This window comes from Anomaloglossus baeobatrachus, chromosome 5 (assembly GCF_048569485.1).
Source record: "Anomaloglossus baeobatrachus isolate aAnoBae1 chromosome 5, aAnoBae1.hap1, whole genome shotgun sequence".
Taxonomy (NCBI): domain Eukaryota; kingdom Metazoa; phylum Chordata; class Amphibia; order Anura; family Aromobatidae; genus Anomaloglossus; species Anomaloglossus baeobatrachus.
Window position 1 is genome coordinate 572,949,427 of NC_134357.1, and position 13,833 is coordinate 572,963,259.

The window sequence follows — 13,833 nt, forward strand, 5'->3', positions numbered from 1 at the left end:
GATGCTGCCTTATTCTCGCTGGGATGAGGAAGACCTGACACCATCTGCAGAAGAAGAACTGCCCAAAAGCCTTACCTGGGAGTTTGTGAGCTGCACCCTACAGAATCCAGCCCGTAAGACACACCGCAACAGAACGCAACTATCCCCAGAGCAGAGAGAAGTCACCGCCAGAGACCTGCAAGAAAAACGAGCCCTGAGAAGGTCCAAAGCCCAGGTCAGAGGACCCCTTTTCAGAGGAGTAGTGGAGGATTTTAATTTGAGAAGTGGATATGGATTCATCGTAGCACCTGGTATCAAAGAAGGGATATTTGTCAACAGAAGAGATGTGAGAGCTCATCTGCCTAGAGGACACCCTGGCAGAAATCTAAAGATGGGAGATTCAGTCCAGTTTACTATGCATCAAGGCGAAAGAGGATTGTATGCCCTGGACGTAACACGAAGTCCTAAAGAAAGAGAAGGAAGAAAAGACAGAGATAGAGAAAGCAGAGAAAAAGAACCTACGGATGAGACGACCACAGACGACGACAGAGAGCAGGAAAGCAGCAGGTGCCGCAGCCATACAGGCTCAAGCCCTGGTAAAGAGGAGTCTGCATAAAGTTAAAGTAAGGAAAGAAATTACCAGTTGAAGTTTTGAAAAGTTTGTTTTGCAACGTTCCCAAGTTCAAGCATGTGCCCACAAAAACTATTGTGAGAAAACCATAAACCTTAAGGCTATGAACTGGCTATAGCCACAAACTCTCGCAGTGTAAATAGTTACACCAGAGGGCACCACCGCCACCAGAGTCAGCCTGTTTAGGGGCTTGGCTCGTCTGCAACCAGGAGGAGCCCGTCCGTATATAGGGCCTTGGCTTACCTGCAACCAGAGAGCATGCCTGTTTATGGGGCCTGGCTCTCCACCACAAAGAGGGTACCTGGTCAGCACCAACTGTGGAGGCCGCCTCTACATCCTGCCAGAAGAGGCTGAAGGCGCGGATCCACCAGGCCAGGTATACCCTGAAACCACCAGCCCATGAAAGCCGCCTCTACATCCTGCCAGAAGTGGCTGAAGCCGCGGCCAACGTGAGAGGGTTTTGGGTGGGTTAACGGACTTGTGGGTGGAGGGTGGTGATGTATGGTACCTGGAGCTTTTAAATGTTTTAACATGTTTTAATGTTTGTAAGCATTTTAAAATGTTGTCTTGCAGCCCGAGGACGTGCTGGTGATAACTAAGGGGGAATGTGGCGCCCCTGACCTGGTCAGGCACCACTGAGTACTGCACCCATGAGGGGGACAGTACAATACAGGTAATCCAGATGGCTGACAGGGGTGTGGAACACAGGCGCATAGTGATCAGGTCTCACACATGTACCTTTGAGAGGACCCCTGGGGATCCCAGGAGGGGGCAAAGCCTATACCTCCACTGGAATAGTGGCAGGGGGTCAAAAGCCTCCATCTCCTCTCAAGGGGTGTGGTGGAGAGTCTGGTTGCTAGGTGGCGTAGGCAAGAACAGGAGAGGAGGAGCAGTGAGTCAGTTAGAGGAGAACTCCGTAGGGCTCAGTGAGGAGCAGACCTGTGGGGTTGATGCTGTCTAACAGCGCCCGCGCAGTGGCTACCGACGGGGGAGAACGGTCAACTAGGAGTGCTACCTGAAAGCCAGCTTCAGCTAGAGAGAAAGCACGGAGTGGGAAGTAAGGGGACTGCTAGAGAGCACCAGGCCCAACCGGGCGGCAGATCCCGAAGCGAAGATAGATCCAGCTTTCTTCTGCTAAACCTGCCGGTGTGGGGCTCTCAAAGCCCACACCACAACACCACAAAAGCCGCAGCCACGTAACCACAGTTAGGGCCCATAGGTCACAGGAGGCAAGCAGCTGGAGTGGCCTGGTCCGGGGAACAAGCAAACGGCAAACAAAAGGGGAAGAGAGGCTGCAGCATCTTCCCTGGGTGACCCCCATAGGGACTCAAAGTCGGGGTTACCCCAAACCACCAAGGGCTAAGGAAGGCGAGTCAGTAGTCACCCTCATAAAGTCAGCCTGAAGGACACCTGGTTCCCACCCGGTTCATCCCAGCTACGCCCGGGTTACTCACCCTGCCACCTGAAGTGAGTAAAAACCCTGAAAGACATTCTGCCTGTGTGGAGTTATTCTGCGCCTTGTGGTACTACGCACCTACACCGGGCCCTGGGGCTTGCCTCACTCTCAGGAGGCTATTCCAACTAACTGCACACACCATCAGCCCCAGGCGACCCTCAACCTGCAGTGGCGGTCCCTACTGGCCGCAAAACTGAGAGTGGCGTCACGACTAGAAGAAGATCTCCTACCTGTGACCAGATCCAGCTACGTGGAGTCCCTGAAGGTAATGCACCGACACTGCACATGTGGGGCTTCACAGTAGTCTTTTGGCCTGAGCAATATACAGCTGCAATTCCATCTTGCTGTAAGTAATGATATTTTCTTTTTGCTTTTTTATATCATATGTAGTGTAGGGACCTACAAGCATGAGGTTCCCGTGACGAGGGTTGTAGGCTTACGTCTTATGGCCATAACGCTAACAAAAAACCTCAAAAACTTTTTTGTACAGGATACAGCCAGGCCCCTTTTTGTTAGGCCTTGCTATCAGAGTTTCTGTCCCTACGTAGCGCGCAGTGGGGGTACGGCTTGGCAGCCCGCCTGATCTAATAGTATGGGCGTCACCTAATAGGCTGCGGGTTTGTGACTGTGCGTCTGCTAGTGTGAACAGTGCTCTATGCAAGCCACCAGTGTGCAGTTTTACCATCCAGCCATCACCTCCTCCATATTTGGAAGTGCGTGTGAATGGCTCCACCTGCACCTGTGTTGCCTCCACCTAGTGGGGGTTTAGCTGTATCCTGCTGGAGTAGTAGTAGTCTTTTCGCCTGAGCAATATACAGCTGCAATTCCATCTTGCTGTAAGTAATGATATTTTCTTTTTGCTTTTTTATATCATATGTAGTGTAGGGACCTACAAGCATGAGGTTCCCGTGACGAGGGTTGTAGGCTTACGTCTTATGGCCATAACGCTAACAAAAAACCTCAAAAACTTTTTTGTACAGGATACAGCCAGGCCCCTTTTTGTTAGGCCTTGCTATCAGAGTTTCTGTCCCTACGTAGCGCGCAGTGGGGGTACGGCTTGGCAGCCCGCCTGATCTAATAGTATGGGCGTCACCTAATAGGCTGCGGGTTTGTGACTGTGCGTCTGCTAGTGTGAACAGTGCTCTATGCAAGCCACCAGTGTGCAGTTTTACCATCCAGCCATCACCTCCTCCATATTTGGAAGTGCGTGTGAATGGCTCCACCTGCACCTGTGTTGCCTCCACCTAGTGGGGGTTTAGCTGTATCCTGCTGGAGTAGTAGTAGTCTTTTGGCCTGAGCAATATACAGCTGCAATTCCATCTTGCTGTAAGTAATGATATTTTCTTTTTGCTTTTTTATATCATATGTAGTGTAGGGACCTACAAGCATGAGGTTCCCGTGACGAGGGTTGTAGGCTTACGTCTTATGGCCATAACGCTAACAAAAAACCTCAAAAACTTTTTTGTACAGGATACAGCCAGGCCCCTTTTTGTTAGGCCTTGCTATCAGAGTTTCTGTCCCTACGTAGCGCGCAGTGGGGGTACGGCTTGGCAGCCCGCCTGATCTAATAGTATGGGCGTCACCTAATAGGCTGCGGGTTTGTGACTGTGCGTCTGCTAGTGTGAACAGTGCTCTATGCAAGCCACCAGTGTGCAGTTTTACCATCCAGCCATCACCTCCTCCATATTTGGAAGTGCGTGTGAATGGCTCCACCTGCACCTGTGTTGCCTCCACCTAGTGGGGGTTTAGCTGTATCCTGCTGGAGTAGTAGTAGTCTTTTGGCCTGAGCAATATACAGCTGCAATTCCATCTTGCTGTAAGTAATGATATTTTCTTTTTGCTTTTTTATATCATATGTAGTGTAGGGACCTACAAGCATGAGGTTCCCGTGACGAGGGTTGTAGGCTTACGTCTTATGGCCATAACGCTAACAAAAAACCTCAAAAACTTTTTTGTACAGGATACAGCCAGGCCCCTTTTTGTTAGGCCTTGCTATCAGAGTTTCTGTCCCTACGTAGCGCGCAGTGGGGGTACGGCTTGGCAGCCCGCCTGATCTAATAGTATGGGCGTCACCTAATAGGCTGCGGGTTTGTGACTGTGCGTCTGCTAGTGTGAACAGTGCTCTATGCAAGCCACCAGTGTGCAGTTTTACCATCCAGCCATCACCTCCTACATATTTGGAAGTGCGTGTGAATGGCTCCACCTGCACCTGTGTTGCCTCCACCTAGTGGGGGTTTAGCTGTATCCTGCTGGAGTAGTAGTAGTCTTTTGGCCTGAGCAATATACAGCTGCAATTCCATCTTGCTGTAAGTAATGATATTTTCTTTTTGCTTTTTTATATCATATGTAGTGTAGGGACCTACAAGCATGAGGTTCCCGTGACGAGGGTTGTAGGCTTACGTCTTATGGCCATAACGCTAACAAAAAACCTCAAAAACTTTTTTGTACAGGATACAGCCAGGCCCCTTTTTGTTAGGCCTTGCTATCAGAGTTTCTGTCCCTACGTAGCGCGCAGTGGGGGTACGGCTTGGCAGCCCGCCTGATCTAATAGTATGGGCGTCACCTAATAGGCTGCGGGTTTGTGACTGTGCGTCTGCTAGTGTGAACAGTGCTCTATGCAAGCCACCAGTGTGCAGTTTTACCATCCAGCCATCACCTCCTCCATATTTGGAAGTGCGTGTGAATGGCTCCACCTGCACCTGTGTTGCCTCCACCTAGTGGGGGTTTAGCTGTATCCTGCTGGAGTAGTAGTAGTGTGGCGCCCCTGACCTGGTCAGGCACCACTGAGTACTGCACCCATGAGGGGGACAGTACAATACAGGTAATCCAGATGGCTGACAGGGGTGTGGAACACAGGCGCATAGTGATCAGGTCTCACACATGTACCTTTGAGAGGACCCCTGGGGATCCCAGGAGGGGGCAAAGCCTATACCTCCACTGGAATAGTGGCAGGGGGTCAAAAGCCTCCATCTCCTCTCAAGGGGTGTGGTGGAGAGTCTGGTTGCTAGGTGGCGTAGGCAAGAACAGGAGAGGAGGAGCAGTGAGTCAGTTAGAGGAGAACTCCGTAGGGCTCAGTGAGGAGCAGACCTGTGGGGTTGATGCTGTCTAACAGCGCCCGCGCAGTGGCTACCGACGGGGGAGAACGGTCAACTAGGAGTGCTACCTGAAAGCCAGCTTCAGCTAGAGAGAAAGCACGGAGTGGGAAGTAAGGGGACTGCTAGAGAGCACCAGGCCCAACCGGGCGGCAGATCCCGAAGCGAAGATAGATCCAGCTTTCTTCTGCTAAACCTGCCGGTGTTGGGCTCTCAAAGCCCACACCACAACACCACAAAAGCCGCAGCCACGTAACCACAGTTAGGGCCCATAGGTCACAGGAGGCAAGCAGTTGGAGTGGCCTGGTCCGGGGAACAAGCAAACGGCAAACAAAAGGGGGAGAGAGGCTGCAGCATCTTCCCTGGGTGACCCCCATAGGGACTCAAAGTCGGGGTTACCCCAAACCACCAAGGGCTAAGGAAGGCGAGTCAGTAGTCACCCTCATAAAGTCAGCCTGAAGGACACCTGGTTCCCACCCGGTTCATCCCAGCTACGCCCGGGTTACTCACCCTGCCACCTGAAGTGAGTAAAAACCCTGAAAGACATTCTGCCTGTGTGGAGTTATTCTGCGCCTTGTGGTACTACACACCTACACCGGGCCCTGGGGCTTGCCTCACTCTCAGGAGGCTATTCCAACTAACTGCACACACCATCAGCCCCAGGCGACCCTCAACCTGCAGTGGCGGTCCCTACTGGCCGCAATACTGAGAGTGGCGTCACGACTAGAAGAAGATCTCCTACCTGTGACCAGATCCAGCTACGTGGAGTCCCTGAAGGTAATGCACCGACACTGCACATGTGGGGCTTCACATCTGGCGTCACGAACAGGATAAGGACTAGACCTGTTCAGACAGGTGACCATGTGCCTGGGCGGTCCGCTTGAAAAATTGGAAGCGCCGCCATATTGCCACCATGAAAAGCGCGCTGAAAAACAACAGCAGCCCGCGCTGGAAGAAGTTACCGCCCACGAAGAGGTGTGGCTACCCAGAGATCCCCTGCAGAGTTCTGAGCTTGCCAGTGAAGAGAGCGGAAGCGTCCGGGGACGGCGGAGCAGAAGAGAAGCCAGCAGCCTGCTAATGAAGATGGCGTCTGAGAGCAGAGATCCAGAGCCAGGCTCCGCTGCCTGGTGGTGTCGGGAGCTTGCCGAGTTCTGCGATCAACTAGAAGCCAGGGTCGGAAGGCTGATCAGAGAGGGACGCGAGGAGTTCCTATGGATGACCGCGGCGGTTCGGGCCTACGAGGAGAGAGCCGCGCACCGAGTGCCAGATTGGGCGGTGACAACTCAGACCCCGATGCTGCCAACGATGGGTGAGTCGAGTGATGCCCCGGCTAGCGCAAGTGCCCCGACCCCTACTGCCACGCCCGCGGTCCCTGAAGAGGCGCCCGGCGCGGCGACGCTGAGCCAGGCCGCAGCCACGCCAGGTGCGGCCCGCCAAGCCCAGGCCGCCGCAGCGATGCCCTGCTCGGCCCGCCAAGCCCCGGCCGCCGCAGCGATGCCCTGCTCGGCCCGCCAAGCCCAGGCCGCCGCAGCGATGCCCTGCTCGGCCCGCCAAGCCCCGGCCGCCGCAGCGATGCCCTGCTCGGCCCACCAAGACCCGGCCGCCGCAGTGATGCCCTGCTCGGCCCACCAAGACCAGGCCGCCGCCATATCGGGCGCGGCCCGCCAAGACCAGGCCGCCGCCATATCGGGCGCGGCCCGCCAAGACCAGGCCGCCGCCATATCGGGCGCGGCCCGCCAAGACCAGGCCGCCGCCATATCGGGCGCGGCCCGCCAAGACCAGGCCGCCGCCATATCGGGCGCGGCCCGCCAAGACAAGGCTGACGTACCATTTACCCCGGCCTGCAAGGCCAGAGCAGACAAGGCTCCCCAGGTTCAGGAAGTCCCTGCTAGGCAATCCCTGGTAGGTGAGGACTCCGCATACTGGCAGCTAAAAGCCGACCTGGAAGCTAAGTTCCCACGGGAGATGGTGGAGCGGTACATGCTCCCTCCGCACACCCCAAAGAGTATCCCGACAACTCCTGCAGCAACCACGGCAAAGAGTTCCCCACCTGGGCCGGCAGAAAGAAGCCCATCCCCAGCACTGCTACCCAAGGAGTGCCAGGAAGAACTAAGGGGGGGAGGAGGCCAGGAGGTTGAGGGGCTGACTCCAGAGCCATACCCAGAGCCAGAGATGCTGCCTTATTCTCGCTGGGATGAGGAAGACCTGACACCATCTGCAGAAGAAGAACTGCCCAAAAGCCTTACCTGGGAGTTTGTGAGCTGCACCCTACAGAATCCAGCCCGTAAGACACACCGCAACAGAACGCAACTATCCCCAGAGCAGAGAGAAGTCACCGCCAGAGACCTGCAAGAAAAACGAGCCCTGAGAAGGTCCAAAGCCCAGGTCAGAGGACCCCTTTTCAGAGGAGTAGTGGAGGATTTTAATTTGAGAAGTGGATATGGATTCATCGTAGCACCTGGTATCAAAGAAGGGATATTTGTCAACAGAAGAGATGTGAGAGCTCATCTGCCTAGAGGACACCCTGGCAGAAATCTAAAGATGGGAGATTCAGTCCAGTTTACTATGCATCAAGGCGAAAGAGGATTGTATGCCCTGGACGTAACACGAAGTCCTAAAGAAAGAGAAGGAAGAAAAGACAGAGATAGAGAAAGCAGAGAAAAAGAACCTACGGATGAGACGACCACAGACGACGACAGAGAGCAGGAAAGCAGCAGGTGCCGCAGCCATACAGGCTCAAGCCCTGGTAAAGAGGAGTCTGCATAAAGTTAAAGTAAGGAAAGAAATTACCAGTTGAAGTTTTGAAAAGTTTGTTTTGCAACGTTCCCAAGTTCAAGCATGTGCCCACAAAAACTATTGTGAGAAAACCATAAACCTTAAGGCTATGAACTGGCTATAGCCACAAACTCTCGCAGTGTAAATAGTTACACCAGAGGGCACCACCGCCACCAGAGTCAGCCTGTTTAGGGGCTTGGCTCGTCTGCAACCAGGAGGAGCCCGTCCGTATATAGGGCCTTGGCTTACCTGCAACCAGAGAGCATGCCTGTTTATGGGGCCTGGCTCTCCACCACAAAGAGGGTACCTGGTCAGCACCAACTGTGGAGGCCGCCTCTACATCCTGCCAGAAGAGGCTGAAGGCGCGGATCCACCAGGCCAGGTATACCCTGAAACCACCAGCCCATGAAAGCCGCCTCTACATCCTGCCAGAAGTGGCTGAAGCCGCGGCCAACGTGAGAGGGTTTTGGGTGGGTTAACGGACTTGTGGGTGGAGGGTGGTGATGTATGGTACCTGGAGCTTTTAAATGTTTTAACATGTTTTAATGTTTGTAAGCATTTTAAAATGTTGTCTTGCAGCCCGAGGACGTGCTGGTGATAACTAAGGGGGAATGTGGCGCCCCTGACCTGGTCAGGCACCACTGAGTACTGCACCCATGAGGGGGACAGTACAATACAGGTAATCCAGATGGCTGACAGGGGTGTGGAACACAGGCGCATAGTGATCAGGTCTCACACATGTACCTTTGAGAGGACCCCTGGGGATCCCAGGAGGGGGCAAAGCCTATACCTCCACTGGAATAGTGGCAGGGGGTCAAAAGCCTCCATCTCCTCTCAAGGGGTGTGGTGGAGAGTCTGGTTGCTAGGTGGCGTAGGCAAGAACAGGAGAGGAGGAGCAGTGAGTCAGTTAGAGGAGAACTCCGTAGGGCTCAGTGAGGAGCAGACCTGTGGGGTTGATGCTGTCTAACAGCGCCCGCGCAGTGGCTACCGACGGGGGAGAACGGTCAACTAGGAGTGCTACCTGAAAGCCAGCTTCAGCTAGAGAGAAAGCACGGAGTGGGAAGTAAGGGGACTGCTAGAGAGCACCAGGCCCAACCGGGCGGCAGATCCCGAAGCGAAGATAGATCCAGCTTTCTTCTGCTAAACCTGCCGGTGTGGGGCTCTCAAAGCCCACACCACAACACCACAAAAGCCGCAGCCACGTAACCACAGTTAGGGCCCATAGGTCACAGGAGGCAAGCAGCTGGAGTGGCCTGGTCCGGGGAACAAGCAAACGGCAAACAAAAGGGGAAGAGAGGCTGCAGCATCTTCCCTGGGTGACCCCCATAGGGACTCAAAGTCGGGGTTACCCCAAACCACCAAGGGCTAAGGAAGGCGAGTCAGTAGTCACCCTCATAAAGTCAGCCTGAAGGACACCTGGTTCCCACCCGGTTCATCCCAGCTACGCCCGGGTTACTCACCCTGCCACCTGAAGTGAGTAAAAACCCTGAAAGACATTCTGCCTGTGTGGAGTTATTCTGCGCCTTGTGGTACTACGCACCTACACCGGGCCCTGGGGCTTGCCTCACTCTCAGGAGGCTATTCCAACTAACTGCACACACCATCAGCCCCAGGCGACCCTCAACCTGCAGTGGCGGTCCCTACTGGCCGCAAAACTGAGAGTGGCGTCACGACTAGAAGAAGATCTCCTACCTGTGACCAGATCCAGCTACGTGGAGTCCCTGAAGGTAATGCACCGACACTGCACATGTGGGGCTTCACAGTAGTCTTTTGGCCTGAGCAATATACAGCTGCAATTCCATCTTGCTGTAAGTAATGATATTTTCTTTTTGCTTTTTTATATCATATGTAGTGTAGGGACCTACAAGCATGAGGTTCCCGTGACGAGGGTTGTAGGCTTACGTCTTATGGCCATAACGCTAACAAAAAACCTCAAAAACTTTTTTGTACAGGATACAGCCAGGCCCCTTTTTGTTAGGCCTTGCTATCAGAGTTTCTGTCCCTACGTAGCGCGCAGTGGGGGTACGGCTTGGCAGCCCGCCTGATCTAATAGTATGGGCGTCACCTAATAGGCTGCGGGTTTGTGACTGTGCGTCTGCTAGTGTGAACAGTGCTCTATGCAAGCCACCAGTGTGCAGTTTTACCATCCAGCCATCACCTCCTCCATATTTGGAAGTGCGTGTGAATGGCTCCACCTGCACCTGTGTTGCCTCCACCTAGTGGGGGTTTAGCTGTATCCTGCTGGAGTAGTAGTAGTCTTTTGGCCTGAGCAATATACAGCTGCAATTCCATCTTGCTGTAAGTAATGATATTTTCTTTTTGCTTTTTTATATCATATGTAGTGTAGGGACCTACAAGCATGAGGTTCCCGTGACGAGGGTTGTAGGCTTACGTCTTATGGCCATAACGCTAACAAAAAACCTCAAAAACTTTTTTGTACAGGATACAGCCAGGCCCCTTTTTGTTAGGCCTTGCTATCAGAGTTTCTGTCCCTACGTAGCGCGCAGTGGGGGTACGGCTTGGCAGCCCGCCTGATCTAATAGTATGGGCGTCACCTAATAGGCTGCGGGTTTGTGACTGTGCGTCTGCTAGTGTGAACAGTGCTCTATGCAAGCCACCAGTGTGCAGTTTTACCATCCAGCCATCACCTCCTCCATATTTGGAAGTGCGTGTGAATGGCTCCACCTGCACCTGTGTTGCCTCCACCTAGTGGGGGTTTAGCTGTATCCTGCTGGAGTAGTAGTAGTCTTTTGGCCTGAGCAATATACAGCTGCAATTCCATCTTGCTGTAAGTAATGATATTTTCTTTTTGCTTTTTTATATCATATGTAGTGTAGGGACCTACAAGCATGAGGTTCCCGTGACGAGGGTTGTAGGCTTACGTCTTATGGCCATAACGCTAACAAAAAACCTCAAAAACTTTTTTGTACAGGATACAGCCAGGCCCCCTTTTGTTAGGCCTTGCTTTCAGAGTTTCTGTCCCTACGTAGCGCGCAGTGGGGGTACGGCTTGGCAGCCCGCCTGATCTAATAGTATGGGCGTCACCTAATAGGCTGCGGGTTTGTGACTGTGCGTCTGCTAGTGTGAACAGTGCTCTATGCAAGCCACCAGTGTGCAGTTTTACCATCCAGCCATCACCTCCTCCATATTTGGAAGTGCGTGTGAATGGCTCCACCTGCACCTGTGTTGCCTCCACCTAGTGGGGGTTTAGCTGTATCCTGCTGGAGTAGTAGTAGTCTTTTGGCCTGAGCAATATACAGCTGCAATTCCATCTTGCTGTAAGTAATGATATTTTCTTTTTGCTTTTTTATATCATATGTAGTGTAGGGACCTACAAGCATGAGGTTCCCGTGACGAGGGTTGTAGGCTTACGTCTTATGGCCATAACGCTAACAAAAAACCTCAAAAACTTTTTTGTACAGGATACAGCCAGGCCCCTTTTTGTTAGGCCTTGCTATCAGAGTTTCTGTCCCTACGTAGCGCGCAGTGGGGGTACGGCTTGGCAGCCCGCCTGATCTAATAGTATGGGCGTCACCTAATAGGCTGCGGGTTTGTGACTGTGCGTCTGCTAGTGTGAACAGTGCTCTATGCAAGCCACCAGTGTGCAGTTTTACCATCCAGCCATCACCTCCTCCATATTTGGAAGTGCGTGTGAATGGCTCCACCTGCACCTGTGTTGCCTCCACCTAGTGGGGGTTTAGCTGTATCCTGCTGTAGTAGTAGTCTTTTGGCCTGAGCAATATACAGCTGCAATTCCATCTTGCTGTAAGTAATGATATTTTCTTTTTGCTTTTTTATATCATATGTAGTGTAGGGACCTACAAGCATGAGGTTCCCGTGACGAGGGTTGTAGGCTTACGTCTTATGGCCATAACGCTAACAAAAAACCTCAAAAACTTTTTTGTACAGGATACAGCCAGGCCCCTTTTTGTTAGGCCTTGCTATCAGAGTTTCTGTCCCTACGTAGCGCGCAGTGGGGGTACGGCTTGGCAGCCCGCCTGATCTAATAGTATGGGCGTCACCTAATAGGCTGCGGGTTTGTGACTGTGCGTCTGCTAGTGTGAACAGTGCTCTATGCAAGCCACCAGTGTGCAGTTTTACCATCCAGCCATCACCTCCTCCATATTTGGAAGTGCGTGTGAATGGCTCCACCTGCACCTGTGTTGCCTCCACCTAGTGGGGGTTTAGCTGTATCCTGCTGGAGTAGTAGTAGTCTTTTGGCCTGAGCAATATACAGCTGCAATTCCATCTTGCTGTAAGTAATGATATTTTCTTTTTGCTTTTTTATATCATATGTAGTGTAGGGACCTACAAGCATGAGGTTCCCGTGACGAGGGTTGTAGGCTTACGTCTTATGGCCATAACGCTAACAAAAAACCTCAAAAACTTTTTTGTACAGGATACAGCCAGGCCCCTTTTTGTTAGGCCTTGCTATCAGAGTTTCTGTCCCTACGTAGCGCGCAGTGGGGGTACGGCTTGGCAGCCCGCCTGATCTAATAGTATGGGCGTCACCTAATAGGCTGCGGGTTTGTGACTGTGCGTCTGCTAGTGTGAACAGTGCTCTATGCAAGCCACCAGTGTGCAGTTTTACCATCCAGCCATCACCTCCTCCATATTTGGAAGTGCGTGTGAATGGCTCCACCTGCACCTGTGTTGCCTCCACCTAGTGGGGGTTTAGCTGTATCCTGCTGGAGTAGTAGTAGTCTTTTGGCCTGAGCAATATACAGCTGCAATTCCATCTTGCTGTAAGTAATGATATTTTCTTTTTGCTTTTTTATATCATATGTAGTGTAGGGACCTACAAGCATGAGGTTCCCGTGACGAGGGTTGTAGGCTTACGTCTTATGGCCATAACGCTAACAAAAAACCTCAAAAACTTTTTTGTACAGGATACAGCCAGGCCCCTTTTTGTTAGGCCTTGCTATCAGAGTTTCTGTCCCTACGTAGCGCGCAGTGGGGGTACGGCTTGGCAGCCCGCCTGATCTAATAGTATGGGCGTCACCTAATAGGCTGCGGGTTTGTGACTGTGCGTCTGCTAGTGTGAACAGTGCTCTATGCAAGCCACCAGTGTGCAGTTTTACCATCCAGCCATCACCTCCTCCATATTTGGAAGTGCGTGTGAATGGCTCCACCTGCACCTGTGTTGCCTCCACCTAGTGGGGGTTTAGCTGTATCCTGCTGGAGTAGTAGTAGTCTTTTGGCCTGAGCAATATACAGCTGCAATTCCATCTTGCTGTAAGTAATGATATTTTCTTTTTGCTTTTTTATATCATATGTAGTGTAGGGACCTACAAGCATGAGGTTCCCGTGACGAGGGTTGTAGGCTTACGTCTTATGGCCATAACGCTAACAAAAAACCTCAAAAACTTTTTTGTACAGGATACAGCCAGGCCCCTTTTTGTTAGGCCTTGCTATCAGAGTTTCTGTCCCTACGTAGCGCGCAGTGGGGGTACGGCTTGGCAGCCCGCCTGATCTAATAGTATGGGCGTCACCTAATAGGCTGCGGGTTTGTGACTGTGCGTCTGCTAGTGTGAACAGTGCTCTATGCAAGCCACCAGTGTGCAGTTTTACCATCCAGCCATCACCTCCTCCATATTTGGAAGTGCGTGTGAATGGCTCCACCTGCACCTGTGTTGCCTCCACCTAGTGGGGGTTTAGCTGTATCCTGCTGGAGTAGTAGTAGTCTTTTGGCCTGAGCAATATACAGCTGCAATTCCATCTTGCTGTAAGTAATGATATTTTCTTTTTGCTTTTTTATATCATATGTAGTGTAGGGACCTACAAGCATGAGGTTCCCGTGACGAGGGTTGTAGGCTTACGTCTTATGGCCATAACGCTAACAAAAAACCTCAAAAACTTTTTTGTACAGGATACAGCCAGGCCCCTTTTTGTTAGGCCTT